The sequence below is a fragment of the Myxocyprinus asiaticus genome, chromosome 7 (assembly GCF_019703515.2).
Source record: "Myxocyprinus asiaticus isolate MX2 ecotype Aquarium Trade chromosome 7, UBuf_Myxa_2, whole genome shotgun sequence".
Classification (NCBI taxonomy): Eukaryota; Metazoa; Chordata; class Actinopteri; order Cypriniformes; family Catostomidae; genus Myxocyprinus; species Myxocyprinus asiaticus.
This window is the reverse complement of record NC_059350.1, coordinates 51,565,951-51,587,668: the sequence shown is the minus strand read 5'-3', so window position 1 is coordinate 51,587,668 and position 21,718 is coordinate 51,565,951. Positions and strand designations below refer to the sequence as shown.

Genomic DNA, 21,718 nt, shown 5'->3' with positions numbered 1-21,718 from the left:
GGCACATCAACTGCCTTGAGTTGTTGGCAGTACTGCTCACCCTGCGGAAGTTCTGGCCATTGATCCAGGGCAAGCACGTGTTGGTCCAAACAGACAACACGGTGACGGTAGCATACATCAACCGCCAAAGCGGTCTGCGCTCCCGTTGCATGTCACAACTCACCCGCCATCTCCTCCTCTGGAGTCACCAGCGCCTCATGTCGCTACGAGCCACTCACATCCCGGACGACCTCAACACCGCAGTGGACGTGCTGTCACAACAGGTTACGCTCAGGGGAGAGTGGAGAGTCCACCCCCAGGTGGTCCAGCTGATTTGGAGTCGATTTGGTCGAGCACATGTAGACCTGTTTGCTTCCCGGGAATCTTCCCACTGCCCGCTTTGGTACGCCCTGACTGAGGCACCCCTTGGTATAGATGCGCTGGCACACAGCTGGCCCCCTGGACTATGCAAATACATGTTTCCCCCAATGAGCCCACTTGCACAGACCCTGTGCAAGTTCAGGGAGGACGAGGAGCAGATCATCCTAGTAGCACCCTACTGGCCCACCTCACGCTTCTGACGACAGCCCCCCCCAGCAAATTCCCCTGAGGAAGGACCTTCTTTCTTAGGGACGGGGCACCATCTGGCACCCACGACCAGACCTCTGGAATCTCCACATCTGGCCCTTGGAAGGGACGCAGAAGACCTAAGTGGCCTACACGATCACTCAGGTTAGGGCTCCCTCTACGAGGCGCCTGTATGCCTTGAAGTGGCATCTGTTCGCTAAGTGGTGTTCTTTCCAACGCGAAGACCCCCAGAGATGAGCAGTCGGATTCCCTGTCTGTAAACTGTGTCTTCCTTGGGCAAAGGCCCCTCTGTCCCCGGTCACCATGTTTGTAGAAACTCCTCCCCCTCAGGTAGGACCTACCATGGGACTTCTCAACATGACATACTTCTGACGAGACTCGGTCTGTTTTCAGGCAAAGCAATTATGTTATAGTAGTAATAAATAACTTTAGAAATTGCCTCAAACTCCAACATTTTCCAGATGCAAATGATATTGCAAAGCTAGCGGGGGTAGCAAAGAAGATCATGCTGATCCACGTCAAAAGATGGCAGTACAGTGTCTAACACCACTGTCGTATCGGTACTTAAAGTACATGAATAAGAGCAATGCTAATGCTAGCTAGAGACCTACTGAATGCCCCTTTAAAGAGAAGAGAGATATGTGTTGAGAGACACAGATGAGTGCTGATAGAGAAGTCCTTGATGTAGCTGTGATGAAGGCAAGGCTGAGTGCACTGAGCTGAGCTCCATTCATCTTTCTCCCCACAGCAGACAGGCTGCAGTAATGACTCCCCAGAGACTCCCCGCTCTGACTCTGACCTTGGAATTCACGGCAGGGCTTGGGGACTGTTGACACTACCCCGAGTGAGTGCACAAGGTTTTTTTTTTTTTTTTTAAAGAAGATATTTCTTTATACGAAAGCACAAAAATGCCCCAATGCTATGATAACCGTTAACAGCAAGATTACCAGAAAGAGTTTACTTAGAGTCAGGGGTTGTGTTAAAAAAATTATCCGTCAATTACCAATTTTATTTTAATTTTATTATTATAATTTTTTTGGTAAACATTGATGGTTAATTCCAAATGCTGATCGTCATTTTGACAGATAAAAAAGAAACAAGAAAACCATTTGAATCTTGTGCATGAGTTTTGACTTCACACTTACTCTTCCACTGTGTGTGTGAACCCTGTTCACTGCCTGATATTAAAGATGTGTTTCGGGCAATCCAAACACAAGTGGGCCGTCATCAACACCATACTATACCTGGTCAAATGCGTCTCTTTTGACCAATTGTGTTCGGATTTCGGAGGGTCTCTGATTTCATGACTGCATACATCAATCATTATGTCACTGTGTTACTGCATGATAATAAAGCACAAAAAAAGAAAAAAGAAAAAAAAAGGTGGTATATCGTCTCTGCAGATTATACTTGCATTTAATCTAAGTGCAAACATTACATTTAGTGCAGAATTCTCAGTTATATTAGTGGAGTACCTGTAATTGAGCTTCAGATAAGTGTGCTTCTCATCTGTGTCACTTCATGTTGATATCAGGCACACTGAAAAAGTTCCGTGAACTTGTGCACGTACGTGCTTTTTTAAATGTTCCGATCTGACTGCTATGTCCTTTTAAAGTCGCACATAACCAGCAAAGTTTTACATTCACCAACATTTAAACAAACACATTAATTGGGTGAATAGCACTTACTTAAAATAAAAATTACAAACAGCAAACCGGTCCCAATTGAAATGTAAACTATTGCAACACCCTGTTTGCATTAAAAACTGTCTTTGTTAATTAAGTTTCAACCTCACCCAGTGGCTCTCTCAATGTTCTTGATTCATTCAATGTTTATTGGATGGAGGCCACAATAACATCCCCAAGACTTGTGAATAAAAATGCACTGAATTTTGTATTTCTGAGACTGTCCATAAAGTAAATAATAAAAAATATTTTCCCTTTCCATTCATATGTGAGCACCAAGAACACTCGGCCTCTGTTAAAGATGTTTGGAGTTAAAAGGAATTATCACCTTATTTTTGAAGATACTCTTCATGGCATTCCACAAGGCTGCTACCTTGGGCCGAAACTGATGCAACTCCATTATCAGATATGCTGACAACACTACCATTATTTGTTAAATCATGATTATGCATAATCTGAACACAAAGAGGAGGGAAAGAAACAGAAAAATGGTTTAGCCTTGAGTGTCAGCAAAACAAGGATCTAAATGTTAACTTCAGAAAACAAAGGACAACTCATGCCCCAACCTGCATTAATGACTCGTTTGCTGAAATTGTGAAGGACTTCAAATTACTAGAACTGAAAGGGCTCTATTTTCATGAGCGCTCAACTGCAGCGCTACAACCGTGCACTACTGTATGTCTTATCCAATTTTTGTGAGAGCGCTAATTCTAAGCGTATCTTTCGTGCCAGTGCAATGCGCAAGTGGCCGTGGGTGGGAGTGTTTGCGCTATCTGTGGGTGTATGCACGCAAATTGTGGGTGTATTGTATGTTAATAAAGTGCTTCAAAGCGCACTTTGCTATTTTTCTGAGAAATAGGTGCGTTAATATGTTTCAAAAGCCTGTCTGTTTTCAGCGCAAAGTTTGTTTGCAGTTTGGAAATTCCACCAGCATGTGGTAATATAATTAATGTCCAAACTCTGAAAAACAGTGGAAGATCAAATTATGTTGCTGACATAAATTGAAAGCTGTTTTATAAAACAATTATTATTATTATGTTTATATTTACAACTGTATTTTTTATCTAATTTGCATTGGTGTTTTTCCACCTGTTGTCATAGTGTGATTTATAAGTCACTGCAAAAGGGGCCGGTGGAAAAAGTGGAGGGAGTAAAATGTTTGGATTTGGTATGATTTTTTTTTTTACCACTTTGTTATTTTGAATGTATTACCGTTTCATTTGAAGTTTAATTTGAATTTAGAAATATTTTTGATTTAATTTTTCGTGTTTCAATAAATGAATTTAATTTCATTTATTTAAAAAAGTAAATTGTGTTCCGATACAATCACTGTTAATAGCCATGATATGTGTGTCAGTATATGAAAGTGATTAATAATACTTACATTCTCTATAATTAAATGGAGCATAAATCCAAATCCTGATGAGAACCACATTTTTCATGTGTATAAAAGGAGCATGTTACTGTCATAGAAATATGCCTGGCATTCACCAGGGACACAGTTAATGCACAGAAGTCCATAAGTCCATATTTCTACTGTACTGTACTGGAGAAGAACCTCAGCATGAATTAAATTGGACTCGACCCAGCCCATTAGCGCTTTGCGCACGCAATTTCACCAAACCCACTTGTGCTTAGACTTGGCTCATGCTTTCACGAAAATACCTAAACTTCATGGACATGCCCATTGACTTTGTATGTATGACTTATGGCATAGTGCTGCACTTAGCGCTAGTGCTCTTAAAATATGTCCCTAAATATCTTATTACATCAGCTGGACAGCAAAAACCGAGGTCATAATGAAATAAGCTTGAAAACCTCTTTGGTGCCTAATTTGGTGCCTCAAAGGTTTCTGATGAGCTTTAGTTTGAGTGTTGTCTTTGAACTATAGGGTTCGGTAACAAATTTGGCATACTTCAGCCAATTCCCATTGAGTAGCAGTCAGGTGTAGGAGGCTGGTACAGTGAGATTGGCAACATTTGTGAAAGCTGAAAAGGGTGGTAAGTATAAGAGTGAGAGTATCAATATGACCTTGAGCTGGTGCTGCTTCTACTTGCATCTAAAACAGCCCTCTAGGGATATCATTTTTTTTTTAAATTCACAATCCATTATGTGTTAACGTTAATTCCAAATATCATGTGCACATAGCCAACATTTTAGTTATAATTTAAACAAATATACATAAGCATAATTAACTTATTGGTATTTATTCTTAATATATTTTCTGTTCACTGCATTTTAATAGCTTAATTCTTACAAGCAAGCAAAGGGTTTGCGTTTAAGTGACGGATGTGACATGACATGCAGCATACAGGCTGCAGTGCGCCCTCTAGCTTCAGATGTATATGCAGTGTTTTCAACATCTCACATGATTACTGAATGGATTTATGTTGAAATTGATCAATCAACAAATTATAAGCTTAATCCATTTCATTTATTAATTCATAGATTAATCATAAACATCTCTACAACCCTTCTGTTCTCTATATAGAGACAATTTAGTGCACTGCACATATACAGTTTGTGGCAAACATTGTCTTTATGATGGCAATCAACCAAATTCCTCCCAATGTAATTACAACATTAACGTAACAACTGATCCCACTGCAAACCCCCAGAGAACAGCACTGTGAATGAGAAGCTAAGCACAGTGATTACCCTAATGGAAAAAGAAGAGCTAATGCTATTATTGTGCAAGTACACAAGAGAAACCCTGAGGCAATCAAAATGAAACGTTCTTGAACATCCTTCGCAGTCATGTTAACTATGTACGTGCAAAACCAGTCAGCATTACACCAAAAGGGACAAAGCGGTCAAAGCTGGGTCTTTATCCCTGCATCAGCAGTCTGATGATGTTTTGCTTCTAATTACGTCATTAAAAGTCCATAGTGTAGATAAGCACTAGTGTAAAAAGCCATTGGAGTTCTTAAAAGTGTCTGACTCTGCCAAAAGCACTGTGATCCATTCAATGGACCCAATACCAATCAAACTAACAAAGATTTTAATAGCGATGTGCTTTTCATGAACAAATCATTCAACTGAGACAGATCTTTTCAATGAATCACTTGAATCGGTTCATAAAACTGGTCTGAATGATCCAAAAACATATGTCTGAGCAGCTTCCATGTTAAAGCAATCTCTCATTGAGTTGTTCTAAGTCAGGGGGTCAGGAATTGGCTGGTTAGTAGGTTCCAGTTACCCCCTGCTGGTAGATGCTGATGGAAAAAAGTATGTTCCCCATTGACAGTGTTTCTGCTGAAATACACTTTTTTTCCAGTTACTGTTTACAAACAAAGGCTCTGTGGTGGCACTTCCATTTTTCCGGCACCCTAGAAAAGAACTGCTTTCAATGGCATTCAAAAGTGCTGTTTTTTGGAGCTGAAACACCCCATTTCCAAAATATGATTTCATTATGATCTGTAGATAAGGACAAACTCAGGATTTGTCATAAATGCTGATATTTACTTTTAATAAAGTATTTTTCCAAAGACACTTTTTCAGTGGGAAGATATTGGTGAAGTAACTCTAGCAGGTCTGTCTTGTGTAATGTCCACTTCTTACATTTCTATTTTCCTTGCAGCCTTCTTTTATTCAGTCAAATTTGAAAGTCTTCTCCACTAGTGGCAGAGCAGTATGTGTGTGGATAAAATGTCTCTGATTAGAGAGAAGCCCAATGCATCTAACTGGTTTAATGAACTTCTAAGCCAGCCACCCTGCTTTCTTTTACAGAAGTAACGAGAAGATGCAGGGCTACTCTGTGCAAGTCAGTCTCCACAGATCATGATTAGCACACCACGATATATACTGCATTGCTTATGCTAATTTCAGCCCAGAATGTACTACAAACAAGAACTTTTTTCGTACACTCCAGAGGAGCAAGGGTGGACACGCACTTAGCTTGAAAGCATAAGGTTGAATCTTTGTTTTTAAAGAAATGATGGGCTCTGACTGCATGGCCGTGATGGTCCACTAACTACAGTATACCATCACTAACCAGAATAGACCAGCCTGAATAAGCATTGAAATGCATTTCCGGTTTAAGCTGGCATTTTCATTAATTTTCTTTCCTCATTATAATGATAGCTGAACTATTTGTTGAAAAATACTAAATCTGGTACACACTTTAGTTCAGACAGAGGATTATGAAATTCTCATTCAGTTAGAACTAACTTGGAATGATGAAACCACTAGCACAACCTAATCACTTGACAGAACTAACCCCCAGGCCTGGGATTCAAAACCTAGTATGTCTGCAAAATCTAAAAATAATACACCACAGGCAGTGAATCACACAGTTTAGCGAGGAAATGACTTATCTGACAAACAAGCAGCTTGCGATCCTGCTGCCCCTGTTCTGTGCACATTAGTGTATCTCAGTAACTATAAGGTTTGAGACAAAAGCCTATGTGTGTTTTCTCCAGCAGATTTTAACAAAAAAGTAGGGCTGGGAATTCATTCCAAAAAGCATTGATTCTTTGATACCGAGAGATTGGGAAATGAAAGTCAACTTCGTTCAGGTTAATCGATTCCGCTTAGGGATGTGACATGATCCCCAGCCAGCACACACACAGTTGAAGTCAGAAGTTTACATACACCTTATTTTACATAAACTCAGTTTTTCACAATTCCTGACATTTAATCGTAAAAAAACACTCCCTGTCTTAGGTCAGTTAGGATCACTACTTTATTTTAAGAATGTGAAATGTCAGAATAATATTAAAGATAATTATTTATTTCAGATTTTCTTTCATCACATTCCCAGTGGGTCAGAAGTTTACATATACTTTGTTAGTATTTGGTAGCATTGCCTTTAAATTGTTTAACTTGGGTCAAACATTTTGGGTAGCCTTCCACAACTTCTCACAATACGTTGCTGGAATTTTGGCCCATTCCTCCAGACAGAACTGGTGTAACTGAGTCAGGTTTGTAGGCTTCCTTGCTTGCACATGCTTTTTCAGTTCTGCCCACAAATTTTCTATCGGATTGAGGTCAGAGCTTTGTGATGGCCACTCCTTTACCTTGACTTTGTTGTCCTTAAGCCATTTTGCATCAACTTTGGATTAATGCTTGGGGTCATTGTCCATTTGGAAGACCCATTTGTGACGAGTTTTAACTTCCTGGCTGATGTCTTGAGATGTTGCTTCAATATATCCACATAATTTTCCTTCCTCATGATGCCATCTATTTTGTGAAGTGCACCAGTCCCTCCTGCAGCAAAGCACCCTCACAACATGATGCTGCCACCCCCATGCTTCACGGTTGGGATGGTGATCTTCGGCTTGCAAGCCTCACCCTTTTTCCTCCATTCATAACGATGGTCATTATGGCTAAACAGTTGCATTTTTGTTTCTTTAGACCAGAAGACATTTTTCCAAAAAGTAAGATCTTTGTCCCCATGTGCACTTGCAAACTGTAGTCCGGTAGAAGTGGCTTCTTCCTTGCTGAGCAGCCTTTCAGGTTATGTCGATATAGGGCTCGTTTTACTGTGGATATAGATACTTGTCTACCTGTTTCCTCCAGCATCTTCACAAGGTCCTTTGCTATTGTTCTGGGATTGATTTTCACTTTTTGCACCAAACTACATTCATCTCTAGGAGACAGATATGTATGATGGCTGCGTGGTCCCATGGTGTTTATACTTGCATACTATTGTTTGCACAGATGAATGTGGAGACGTTTGGAAATTGCTCCCAAGGATGAACCAGACTTGTGGAGGTCCACAATTTGTTTTGGCTGATTTCTTTTGATTTTCCCATGATGTCAAGCAAAGAGGCACTTAGTTTGAAGGTAGGCCTTAAAATACATCCACAGGTACACCTACAATTCAGTACTCCTCCTATCAGAAGATAACTGGCTAATTGCCTAAAGGCTTGACATAATTTTCTGGAATTTTCCAAGCCGCTTAAAGGCAGAGTTAAGTTAGTGTATGTAAACTACTGAAAGTGAAACAGTCTGTTTGTAAACAATTGTTGGAAAAATTACTTCTGTCATGCAGAAAGTAGTTGTTCTAAACGACTTGCCAAAACTATAGTTTGCTAATATTAAATCTGTGGAGTGGTTAAAAAACAAAAAAATTAAAATAGAAATGAGTTCAATGACTTCAACCTAAGTGTATGTAAACTTCTGACTTCAACTGTACATCTCCGAGATGTCTGTTTTAGATCTTTTCATCTGGAAAGCATCACAATCTAATTAACATCTGCTAAACATCTTAAAAAGATCAGATTTACAAATTCTAAATCATAAACGTCTCAAAGACATCTGATGAATGTCTTATTAACAACTGAGTGGAAATGTCTTGTAGACATATTGCAGATGAGCAAACAACATAAAAAAGAAAACGCATCTTCCAGACGTAAACACACACATACAATAGAAGTCTGGGTGATGTACGTGTTCTATCAGAGTACTTTGTCATTCATATTACCAATCATAAATAGTGTGGAGTGTGCTTATTGCACTGTTTATTGTAAGATTTCACTTTGCCTACAATTTTTTCTTAAGAATCGAGAAATGAGTCTGGAATTGACTCTTAGAATTGATTCCATTGATTCCGAAAACCTGGAGTCAGAGTCCATTCCAAAGTTTATGGAATTGAATAGCCCAAACCGAAAGTTTGAACTTGCCCTAAAAATAAAATGAATGAGTCATGTCAGGCAAGATGTCGCATTTTAATATTGAGGCGAGTTTTCATGTATGTTTTATATGTTGTAATTTTATACAGTTTATTAATTACAATTACTGTTGGTTAATTTCTATTAGTTTGATATTTTTGTAATATAATAATAATAATATTAATATTATTTATGCAAAATTACATACAATTAACTATCTTTGTCCTTGCGCTCAATGTAAATGTTAAACAGCTTTTTTGGAGACAAGACGTTAGGTTATGTGCCTATACAGAAATCAACTTCACCGATCCTCCACCAAATTTCACAGTGGGTGTGAGGCACTGTGGCTTGAAGGCCTCTTCAGGTCTCCATCTAACAATTAGACAACCAGGTGGAGGATCGGTGATGATCTGGGGGTGCTTCAGCAAGACTGGAATCAGGCAGATTTGTCTTTGTAAATGATGCATGAATCAAGCCACGTACAAGGTTATCCTGGAAGAAAACTTGCTTCCTTCTGCTCTGACAATGTTCCCCAACTCTGAGGATTGTTTTTTTTTCCAGCAGGACACTGCTCCATGCCACACAATCAGGTCAATCAAGGTGTGGATGGAGGACCATCGGATCAAGTCCCTGTCATGGCCAGCCCAATCTCCAGAGCGGAACCCCATTGAAAATCTCTGGAATGTGAACAAGAGGAAGATGGATGACCACAAGCCAACAAACAAAGCAGAGCTGCTTGAATTTTTGCACCAGGAGTGGCATAAAGTCACCCAACAGCAATGTGAAAGACTGGTAGAGAGCATGCCAAGACGCATGAAAGCTGTGATTGAAAATCAGGGTTATTCCACCAAATATTAATGTCTGAACACTTCCTAAGTTAAAACGTTAGTATTGTGTTGTTGAATATGAACTTATTTTGTTTGCATTATTCAAGGTCTGAAAACACAGCATCTTTTTTGATATTTTGACCAGTTGTCATTTTCTGCAAATAAATAAATCAGTAGTTTATATATATATATAAAAAAAAAAACAATAAAAAAAAAAAAAAAAAAACATTTTACTCAAACACATAAAAAATCCAGAGAAATATTACATCCAGAGAAACTGATAATTTTGCAGTGGTCTCTTACTTTTTTCAAGATATATATATATATATATATATATATATATATATATATATATATATATGTATGTATATACACTACAGTCTTCAAAGATAAAGGACAACTGGCTCTAACAAGGACAGAAAGAGATGTGGAAGGCCAGATGTACAACTAAACAAGAGGATAAGTACATCAGAGTCTCTAGTTTGAGAAATAGATGCCTCACATGTCCTCAGCTGACAGCTTCATTGAATTCTACCCGCTCAACACCAGTTTCATGTACAACAGTAAAGAGAAGACTCAGGGGTGCAGGCCTTATGGGAAGAATTGCAAAGAAAAAGCCACTTTAGAAACAGAAAAACAAAAAGAAAATGTTAGAGTGGGCAAAGAAACACAGACATTGGACAACAGATAATTGGAAAAGAGTGTTATGGATCTTAACCCCATTGAGCTTTTGTGGGATCAGCTAGACTGTAAGGTGCGTGAGAAGTGCCCGACAAGACAGCCACATCTATGGCAAGTGCTACAGGAAGTGTGGGGTGAAATGTCACCTGAGTATCTAGACAAACTGACAGCTAGAATGCCAAGGATCTGCAAAGCTGTCATTGCTGCACATGGAGGATTTTTTGTTAAGAACTCTTTGAAGTAGTTTTGGAAGTTCTGATTTTTTTATTTATTTATTTATTTATTTTTTTAATTGTAATAGTAATTTGTCACGTTATTAATGTCCTGACTATACATTGTGATCAGTTGAATGCCACTTTGATGAATAAAAGTCCAAATTTCTTTCCATAAGAGCAAAATCTGTACGTTATTCCATACTTTTGGCCACCAGTGTATGTGCAGTGTATATATATATATATATATATATTTACACTACCGGTCAAAAGTTTTGAAACACTTATTCTTTATTATATTTTTTTTTTCTTCACATTTTAGAATAATAGTAAATTCATCAAAACTATGGAATAACATAAATGGAACTATGGGAATTATGTTGTGACGAAACAAAATCCAAAATAAATCGAAACTGTGTTATATTTTAGCATCTTCAAAGTAGTCACCCTTTGCCTAGAATTTGCAGACATGTACTCTTGACATTTTCTCAACCAACTGCTTGAGGTATCACCCTGGGATGCTTTTTAAACAGTATTGAAGGAGTTCCCATCTATTTTGGGCACTTATTGGCTGCTTTTCTTTATTATTTGGTCCCAGTCATCAATTTCAAAACTTTTTTATTTATTTATTTATTTTTTTTATTACATTTTAGTTTTATAATGAAATAAATTAATATGGTGGCACAATTATATTTTTTGTCTAGAAAACTAATTTCAAACATTTAAGCATACACCTTCAGATCAAAATATATTTAAGATCATGAGAAACATTTCAATAATGAGTAAGTGTTTCAAAACTTTTGACCGGTAGTGTATATATATATATATATATATATATATATATATATATATATATATATATACTGCTTGGATATGTTTCCTGGTAGGGTTGTAGGGTTGTTGATGCTTATATTGTTTGTCATGATTTATTGAACTGAACATTACTCATGTGTTCTGATCGCAATGCGTTTATACGTTTTTTTTTTTTTTCAGTGAAGTTACTGTCATATATTTAGTACTATTAATGACTTCATTATTATTTTATAACATTGCTGCAGTTTCGAGATTCCCAAATTGTGTCTAAATGTAGGCTATTTTTTTTTCTATCTTTTTTACCTCAGTCACATAAATGCACAAGTTGTTGTCACTTTACACTGTCCATGTAGAAGAAAAAACAAAATAAATGATTTGCCTGACGAAGACCTAATGGTCTAAATGTTAGCCAATAAAGCATTTTTGTAACAATAAATCAGTGTACGGACATGCCATTTTATGCTTTTAGCAGATGTTTAAACAGATCTAAAAGCCACTATAGGTACAAGGTGCTTCCCTGTGAATTTATTCTCATCTCAAGTTGTCTATAATCAGGGTTGGGAGTGTTACTTTTGAAATGTATTCCACTACATATTACAGAATACATGCTGTAAAATGTAATTTGTAACATATTCTGTTAGATTACTCAAGGTCAGTAACGTATTCTAAATACTTTGGATTACTTCTTCAGCACTGGTCGATTTTTTTCACTTGTTTTGACTATAAAAACTCTGCCAGTACAGTAAGACAAAATACACATGTTAAAAATACATTCTCTGAAAAACCTAAATATCTTATGAAGTGTTGTTTCTAAAACAAGATACATAAAACTGATCTTTTTTTTGAAAGATTTTTTGATATTTTTACAGGAAAACAATTAAAAAATTATTATCAAGAATATGATTTTTGCCCTAATATCAAAGGTCTTACTAGAAAAAAAGAAATTATGATATTAATTTTCTTAAAAAAATATGATCGTGCCTGGTCACATGCATGTAAAATGGCTAGAAATAGCATTTTAGCTTAGCGTAAAGCTGACAATTTACACAAGGGTTATTTCTGTTTCTTCTGCTCCAAACTTACTTCAAACTTACTTCTCTGTCTGCTCGTATGAATGTAACACATCATAAGAAAGTGTTTCACCGCTGTTCAAATGCACTTTGGATCGCACTATTTATATGTATAAATGTTTTCCATCTGAAAGGACTAAATATTAAATGAAACAAATGACAAAAAAATTTAATCTCTTCAGTAATCAAAATACTAATCTAATTACTAATTATTTAAATTGATTTAATACATTACATGTATTCCGTTACTCACAAACCCTGTCTATAATGTGCCGATTTCATAGCACAGTAATGTTTATTAATTTGTTTAGCGCGTAACCATCTCTCTGATCTAACTTCCAAATATACAAATAAAAATGTATTATTGGAACTGTTATATTGCATATTTCTTCGTATTTTTTCATGTTTAATCAAGTATTTCATCATTATTAAATCCTCGTTTGGCATTTTTATATTATAGTCTTTTATTTTTTCAAGTGCATAGACCTACCTTTGTAGTATTACAGTTCATTTGCATTGTCCACTTAGGCTATAGATTGTAACATAAATATAGAGTGTCTTCAATAATTGGATTCATATCAGCCATTTCACCTCATGTGTGATACAATACAAACATAAATGTGTATTGTGTAGTTGATAAAATGCTTTAATAATCATAATAAAATATAATAAAGAGTGTTGTTAATCTTCTTCAAAGTAAGTAATATATCAGTTATAATTTTTTAAGCATATAATATTATATTAACATGAAAATAGCTCATCGTGATACCGCTCTGCAGGTCATCTCCAAGTCCTCAAACCATGAGATTCATCTGCCAGAAGAGCAGTGCCAAATCACAACCAATGTAAAATGTTCCTCCTCAAGTAACTTGCAGTTTTATGCTTCAACCGCTAGAGGGCCAAAAGATACATAGTGTAACTTTAAAGCAATTACACTATGCTGTATAAATACTGAGTATTATGTGAGTTGTAAAGTTGTCTAAGGGGTAATTTAGACAAAACGCATTATTGTGCTAAAAAATAATAATAATAATAATAATAATAAAAGCTAGAAAACAAATAAAAACAAACTGAGACATATTTTTTAAAGTTCTTTTTACTTGACACGACATCTTAAAAATGTGGTGCTCCTGCGCTAGATGCTGAAAACAAAGCGAGACATGGTGCAGCTCTCAAAGACGTCCATCTAGTATTTTCCATTGAAAAATAATTGAAAAACAGCACAGACAGATGCAAAAACGCGTTCGGGGTGAACGGCCCTTAAAACGTAATTTTTGCTGTGGGGCTACTGTTCTGAGTGGATGAACTTCTAGTGAATTGTCACAAACATAATTTCTGTGAGTGGATTTTGCTGCATGCAAACAGTATTATGCTAGCACACTAGTCTCATACATAAAATCTTGGTTATACTTTTAAAATGTGTGCATTTTTACGTTGCCCTGTTTACTTCTATTATAAATGCCTTACTATATTAATATTTGTATTTTATTTTTGCTGTCGATAAAGCTTAAACCCGGAACATTCCTTTTTATATACATTACACTGTGCTGAATTTGTGCAGTTTACCATTCTATAACCATCAGCATGTTTAAATATTTTGAAGAGAAGAAGCCATTTAAAGTACTGTTAATGGATAATTTACAGATTTTGCAGAAAAATACTGATTTTGCACAGTGGCAACACTGTATATTTGGATTTACTCCTGGCACTTTCTGGATGCCTGGCCATCTGTGAGCATGCTGAGATTCTAAATTGTTCCTATCTATGCCAGCTCTAGTTATGTTATAAGAAGCTGCTGTCTCATTGTTGCTCTCAGGCATCGACGTTCAGAAATACACTGTTCAGCACATGCACACCTCATAACAACAGCGCTAATTTGCTGTGCTTCGCACTTGTTAAAGTTAAGATGGCACATTAATTGCTTTGATTGTGATATGTTGCAATTACCAAAAGAGATATTCCAATTATCAAGTCACTATTACGTATCATTAACAAATAAACCTGGATGTAACATAACATGAAGACTACAAGAATGTTTATACTACACACAAAACTCACTTACTGCTGATTACATTAATTGTTAAAACATTTAAAATGCTTACAGTGCATATGCTCAATAACATCAAACCTCATCGGTTCTTGAGCTTCTCATGTCCAAACATAATGTCACAAGAAATAATGAAGTTGTGACCAGGGGTTAAATTGGGATTTTTGAGTAGGGGGAACCCTAAAACCCCCACCCTATCACACATATATGTGTGATATTAATTTAGACTTGTAGGTAAAATTACAGAAGTCACACCAAGTGTTTTGCTAAGCATGTAAAAGCACCCGGTAGTTCGTCCAAAAATGTAAGTTCTGTCATTACTTACTCACAATACTCACCCTCATATTGTTCGGAACCCATATGACTTTCCATCTTTCATGGAAAATAATAATATACAGTGACTTTAAAGCACCATAAAGTTATCATAACAGTAGACCCTACCATTTGTGCACTATATTTCATGTCTAGAGTGATGCACTTAAATTACCACCAGTTTCCTCCTGCATAAACAGCTTGACCGCCAGTCCCATGCTTAATGGCACACACAAATACACATTTATGCACAGCCCTGCCATTCAGTCTTTCCAAACAGGCTGACCCAGTGCATGTCAATCAGACCGAAAAGCCATATAATGTTTAGATTTAACATGCGCTGTTTGGGATGTTTTATTTAAACAGGCATAAAACTCGTTCTGCTTTCACTCTGCCAGGAGGGATGAATCAATGGGCGCACAATGAGACTTGGCCAGACAAAAATTGAATATTCTATCAGTGGATTTGAATCATGGACTGTTGAAAAGCCATGAATCGGTCATGGGGAAATTGTGAAATCCTTGAGTTTAAGCATGAAGAAGCCATAAATCATAGACAAGGGTCTGTAGTTGCCTTGAACTGGAGCTGCATACTTGTAGCTTTATGACACTTGCTTCAAAGTAATTTGGTCCAGAAGGGAAGAAATCGAACCAAAAGAGTTCTTATTATACACCTCGTCATAAACGGTGGCTAATTGCTATGAGATTTAGTCAGCAAAATGCAAGAATGATTGATATTGATGATTTCACGTGGCAAAACTGTTGTGTAATGACATATATGAGATATAAATGTGAAATAAGTGTAGAAACTAATGATCAGTGTTGGGTAAATTTCTCAAAAAAAGTAATCCACAACTACTTTTTATTACTTCTCTAAAATTGCAATCAGATTACTTTACAGATTTACTCATGGGAAAAGTAATCACATAACTAATTACTTTACTTTTAAGTTACTCTCTAATACACTGTAACAGGTAAGGACGGGCAAGGAGGAGGCGGGAACCGGCTGAAAAGTAAACATAAATTTAATGATATAAATGAACTTAAAACAACATAAAACATAAGGACACAGACACACATTCAACACGGCCACGTGCGTCTCTCTCTCGAACTGGCATCTCTGGCTGCCCCTTATCTCGCTCTCCCATTGATCAGCTGATTCAGCGCCAGCCGTACTCCATCACGGCCCGGCCACGCCCTCCTCCTTGTCACACTCCTCCACCACCCGATTCAGGCCAGGGCGCCACCGGTCTGACAAATTCCCCTCCCAGCCCTTCCAGCCGTTCTGTCAGCCGGTGGTCCACCCCACCTCCTGTGAACCTGGGGGAGAGACGAGGGGAGGCATGGGGAGAGGGAAAGGGCGAGCGGAGACACAGAGAGAGAGAGAGAGAGAGAGAGGAGAGAGAGAGAGAGAAGAACTTGCTCGCCGGCTCCTGGACGTACTGTCGCCTGGTCCTCAACCGCTCCTCTGCCCTCTGGTGGACACCAGCTCGCTCCTCCCCCGGCGGATGGCAGCGAGTCCTCCATCCCCTGGAGGATGGAACCGCTCCTCCCCTTCTCGACAGGCGGCTGCTGTTCCTCCGGCTCTCGGCGGCCGGCAGCGACCCCTCCGTCCCCAGGCAGGAGGCCACGGCTGCTCCTCTGGCGGATGGCAGTGGCGAGGACTCTGCGACAGCGCATCCCTCCTTCCTCTTGGGTTTCGGCACCACTGTAACAGGTTAGGACGGGCAAGGAGGAGGCGGGAACCGGCTGATCAGTAAACATAAACTTTAATGTTATAAATTAACTTAAAACAACATAAAACATAAGGACACAGACACACATGCAACGTGGCCGCATGCGTCTCTCTCTCTCTCGAACCAGTGTCTCCGGCTGCCCCTTATCTCGCTCTCCCGCTGATCAGCTGATTCAGCACCGGCCGTGCTCCATCACGGTCCGGCCACGCCCTCCTCCTCGTCACAAACACTTTTCACAGAAAGTTAATATGTACAGATGAACATATTAATATAATTAGTGTTGCAAATACTTTATTCTACATTATATTTTTTGGGAAATATGTGAAACACAAGTAATGTACTTAAAAGTAATTGAATGTAAACTGAAAATTGAAAGCCACTAACTGTTATCTTACAGTAATTTAAAATGTAATGTGTTACAATAATTTTGACAAAAAAAAATAATTAGATTAGTTACTTTTTAATAAGGTTATACTGTTAAATATTGCACCTCATTAAAAATATATATCTTAATTACATTTGTATATACAGTATGTAAACAATATACATACTGTGGCAACATTCGTTTATACCTTGGATTTTCAACCAAGGTTCTGCAATGGTAGATACATAAAATAGAATTTCTTTTAAAAATTCAAAATATTTGTAACTTATTTGAATGAACATTAACTAATAATATGTTAAGCATAATACAATGTAATAAAAAAATGCTAATAATGATAATTAATATTAAAAAAAAGAATGACTATATCTTTCTTGAGTGTCTCTTGGTGGAAGGTCACTGGGTCTGTAAGGATAAAAACTCCTGGTTTATATGTATATATTGTACAAAAATCTGAACATACTACATTTGTAATGGTACTGCTGGTTATAGAATGGCAATTTTATAAAATTATGCTTTCCAACTTTTTAGCTTGGAATGAATTGAATCTTGTGATTTTACAACTTTTCTCACAAAACTACTCTCAAATTATGAAGTTAATTTTTCAAATATAGTATCATTATAAATATTAGTGATCGGTCGTTCATGAACATTTGGGTACGAGTATTTCGTTCATTGTTCACGTGATAGCCACATAGGCTCTGTATTGGAAACATAAGTTAGTTCTACTCCCATCCTCTGTTAAATACAGGTGGTTTGTTTGGTTTTATTTTTGTCCTCATAGTTAAACTGTTTATTTTTTTTTTTTTTTTTTACTTTTAGCTTTTTTATTTTGCAATTTATAACTTTGTGAATAGTATTTTCCATAACACTGAATAAAAAAAAAAAAAAAGAGTTAGTTAATGCTTTAAACTTTAACTGTAATGTGGGAAAAATAACATTCATAAAGCAAGATGCCTGAAAGGAATATTCTGGGTTCATTACAACTTAAGCTCAATCAACTGCATTTGTGCCATAATGTTGAATACCACAAAAATTAATTTCGATTCATCTCTCCTTTTCTTTAAAAAAAAGCAAAAATGGAAATGTCAGTGAGTCACTTTCAGTGGAAGAGAATGGGGCCAATTTTTGGAGGGTTTAAAGGCAGAAGTGTGAAGCTTATAATTTTATAAAAGCACACATTAATTCTTCTGTTAAAACATGAGTATTATTTGAGCTGTAAAGTTAAGTTGTCATTTTTACAGTCACTTTAGGGTTTTAGGGTTTGTTGACATTACACTGACATGGCAACAAAGTTGTAAAATTGGCTATTACTTTACACAGAAAAGGTTAGTAAGTGATTTAATCATGTTAACACGCATATAGTTTATGTCTTGTGGCTATACTTTTGAATTAGTGAGTATTTTAACGTTTATGGATTGGCCCCATTCACTTCCATTTTAAGTCCCTCACTGTAACCCAGATTTTTCCTTTTTTTTAAAGAAAAGGAGGGGCAAGTCAAAATTAATTTTTGTGTTTTTCAATATTATGCCACAAATGCTGTCGATTGAGCTTAATTTGTATTGAACCTAGAATATTCCTTTAAATTCCAGCCCAGTCTTAAACTCTTAATAATGGATTCAGAAAATATAATAGACTGCAGAATCTATGAGGAAACCCCAAATTATTTACTTGAATATTGAATTGATTTTGAATAAACTGTATTTTATTGTTCCTTCTTGATGCATTCCCTTGTTGAATGATTTATGTCCTTCTTATATGCTTGGTGTAAACTGTAGTCCCAAATCATGTATGCCTTATAAAATTTCTCTTTGAATTAACTGATAGTCATCTTAGACCATTTTACTTTAATTTCCCACTTGGCAGAAAATATCATATAAACACTTCCTTCATTAAATACATGAAAATAATTAATCATGACAATTTGTACGATTTTAAAAATGTCATTTATTCTGTAAGAGAAAAACATAACAAAAGACCACAAATTGTCTTCTATGCTGAGCCTAGTAGTGGTCACGATACAAATGAACGAAATGACTTGAAAAAAGATTTGTTAATTTTGCTGAACAATTTAAAAGATCAAAGTCAGTAAAATTATCTGATCTTCCCATCATTAATAAATATTACAATGTTATTTATCTACAGTACCTTTTTGTAAATAATAGCATTAGGGAAAAAAAAAAATAAAATATCACAAATAATCAACAGTAATATTACAAATCCTACTGATTGATTTGGGTTGTGCATGTTTGTGTTAGCTGGCTACGGAAACTGTCAGGGCAAAATAACTGGGAAGGGAAGCCACTCCGCCAACAGTGGGTGGTTTGAGGGTTCAGCAGGCTAATGCTGTTCAAATGGCCCTCGAGATTAACTTCATCCAGATGCTCCAGTGACAGTGTGTGACAATGTGAAACTTCCCCAAGCTTATTTAACATTCTAAACATGTCATCCCAGAGCCTGGAGAAGTCATCCTTTGGAGAACAATGAGAGGCTTGTAAAAGATCGTCTCACAAATCATGTTCATCGCGCTCTCCTGCCATACTTCATTATTTGGATACCTACTTTATTTTTATTTATTTATTTAGATTTTTCATTTTTATTATCTTCCTAAAAACACGGTCTTCCTTTAAAGCTTATACAAACAATTATGCTCTAAAACAACCTGTCTACACTGGACGTGAGCGTTGCGTCAGAAGCAACAGATCCCCATTTGATGTGATGCTGTCTACACTGGAAGCGTCTGTTCCCCATTCCATTTTGCACTACTACTACCAACAACACAAATGGTTTAGAACGCGTTTGTTTCGATGCATCTAGTGTAGACAGCCTCAAGCCATTGTGTTGCGTCAACAGACGCACCCGGTGTAAACAGGGTGTAAGCCACATTCTGTAAAAAGTGATTTGCTGTAATTAAAAGCCATGTGGCATTTAAGGATATAGGACTTTATGATTGGTGGCAGGGCAGATTAATCACGATTTGTATAGAAAGAGGAGTCAAGATATGGCTTGTTAACACTGGTTGGCATTTATGGCTCAGAACATTGACTCAAAAAAATAGCAATGAAGCATAGATCACAACATCCAAGTTGCGTACTTTGGGGGTACATGCAACAGCTAAGCAATTGCCATTAAAATAAACAGGAAAATGAAGAGATAACTCTCGCTAGGTACTTTATTAGGACTCCTTTGGAGTTTAAGCTCCAATTAAGCTGCAGCAAACAGAATAATTAGCTGATAGTATTTCAAGGATACTTCTGCCAAAGGCAAGCAGAACTGAGGTATGCCTAAGGTTGGGGCCAATCGCTTCTCAATACAGAGCATCAAGAAAATGCATTCAGTTGTTTAGCACCTGTGATTGATTTAACCAGCCTGAGCTCATGAAATTTACGTGACCATGGGAACATTTTTGCAAACAAAATGACATGCTTCATTACATGTTTCGCTGTAGTTTCCTTGTGAAGTGTCCTGAGGGGGCGCCAAAGCGAGTTAAATGATGTTGTAATCTGACTAGGTTCGTAAGGTACATTTTAGATGGATGTTTTAATGAGTAAAATGTACCTCCCTAACCTAAAACTTTAGCCTGAACCTAATCAATAGTGTCCTATAAGATAAATGAGAGGTGATCAAAACATACATCCTTACCCTTAACCAACAGCTTAACCTAACCGACAGTGTTGTAAAAGCAAATTTTACATGCAAAGCACATTTACTGAAGCAACCACATCATTTAGTGTCATTGCTTAACTTTCACTTTCATTTTGAGCATCCTGGGCTGGAGCCTCGGCCTCCGAGTCCAAAGTCCAACACTCTATCAGGTGAAGTACCTCGCAAGCTAATCACGCTGGAATAAGTGTGTAAATGTAGGTGGGTCTGTAATACAAGCGTTAAAATGTATAGTTTTTTAAATCCATTATCGTAAAAGTGTTTTGATATCATAACATTGCAGAGTGTGAGTTATAGAGTGAAAATAAGTGTTTATAAGTCATAATAGCCGTTTTACTTGTGATTTGTTTTAAGATGAATAAAACACACCATTAGTTTCCATCCACTTTTCGCGTTATTTTGCTAAATTTGCTGTCTTCTGCCTGTTTCCATTCAAATGGCCTTTTATCGATAAAAATGATGTGCGTGATGACATCATGCCTAAAAAAGCACTTTGTCGCATAAGTTTTGGTTTAACACAAAAGAAATCTGCCCTTAAGCCGTTTCCATACAGAAATGTGTGATTATCGCTAATTCGCCTCCCAGATGTCCCTAATTTCTTTCCTCCAAAATTTTGGTAAAATGGAGAGAGTATTGAAACAATTCATTGAAATTAGTCAGCTTACTGTCATTTTAATTTCACAAATAAAAGCAATCAGAAGTGGAGGAATTGCAATCAAAAGGGAACAGTTGCCCTTCTGATAGAACTGTAATATTGGTCCTGATGTTGCGCCTATCGCAGGTTGCCACCGGTTCCGACCCAAAAGCGAATTGTCATGGCCCTGTTCAAGCTGGCAACCTGCACCAAGTAGTGGGGGAAACTTTCAGTCTTAGTATAAGGACCATCCATCCATGTGTAGCCTATATACTGTGTGCACAGCTATTAAAGAAAAAAAAATATATGCGGTGTAATATCAGGGTTTACATATGATACATTCCTGATATTCAAGAGGCTATTTTGAACAATCATCTAATCTAAAGCATCACCATCACAACTGCATTATGTCCCGCATATTTGTCCAGCAACTTTTAACGACCAACTGAACTTGATTGTCATCTCAAATTAATTTT

At 37.1% G+C, this 21,718-nt stretch overlaps 1 protein-coding gene across 1 annotated transcript in view; it reads right to left on the bottom strand.

Annotated features, from left to right (window-relative positions):
* Nucleotides 1–21,718, bottom strand: part of LOC127444346 (receptor tyrosine-protein kinase erbB-4-like) — a 297,320-nt gene that overhangs the window by 185,991 nt on the left and 89,611 nt on the right. The gene's annotated exons all lie outside the window — the stretch shown is intronic.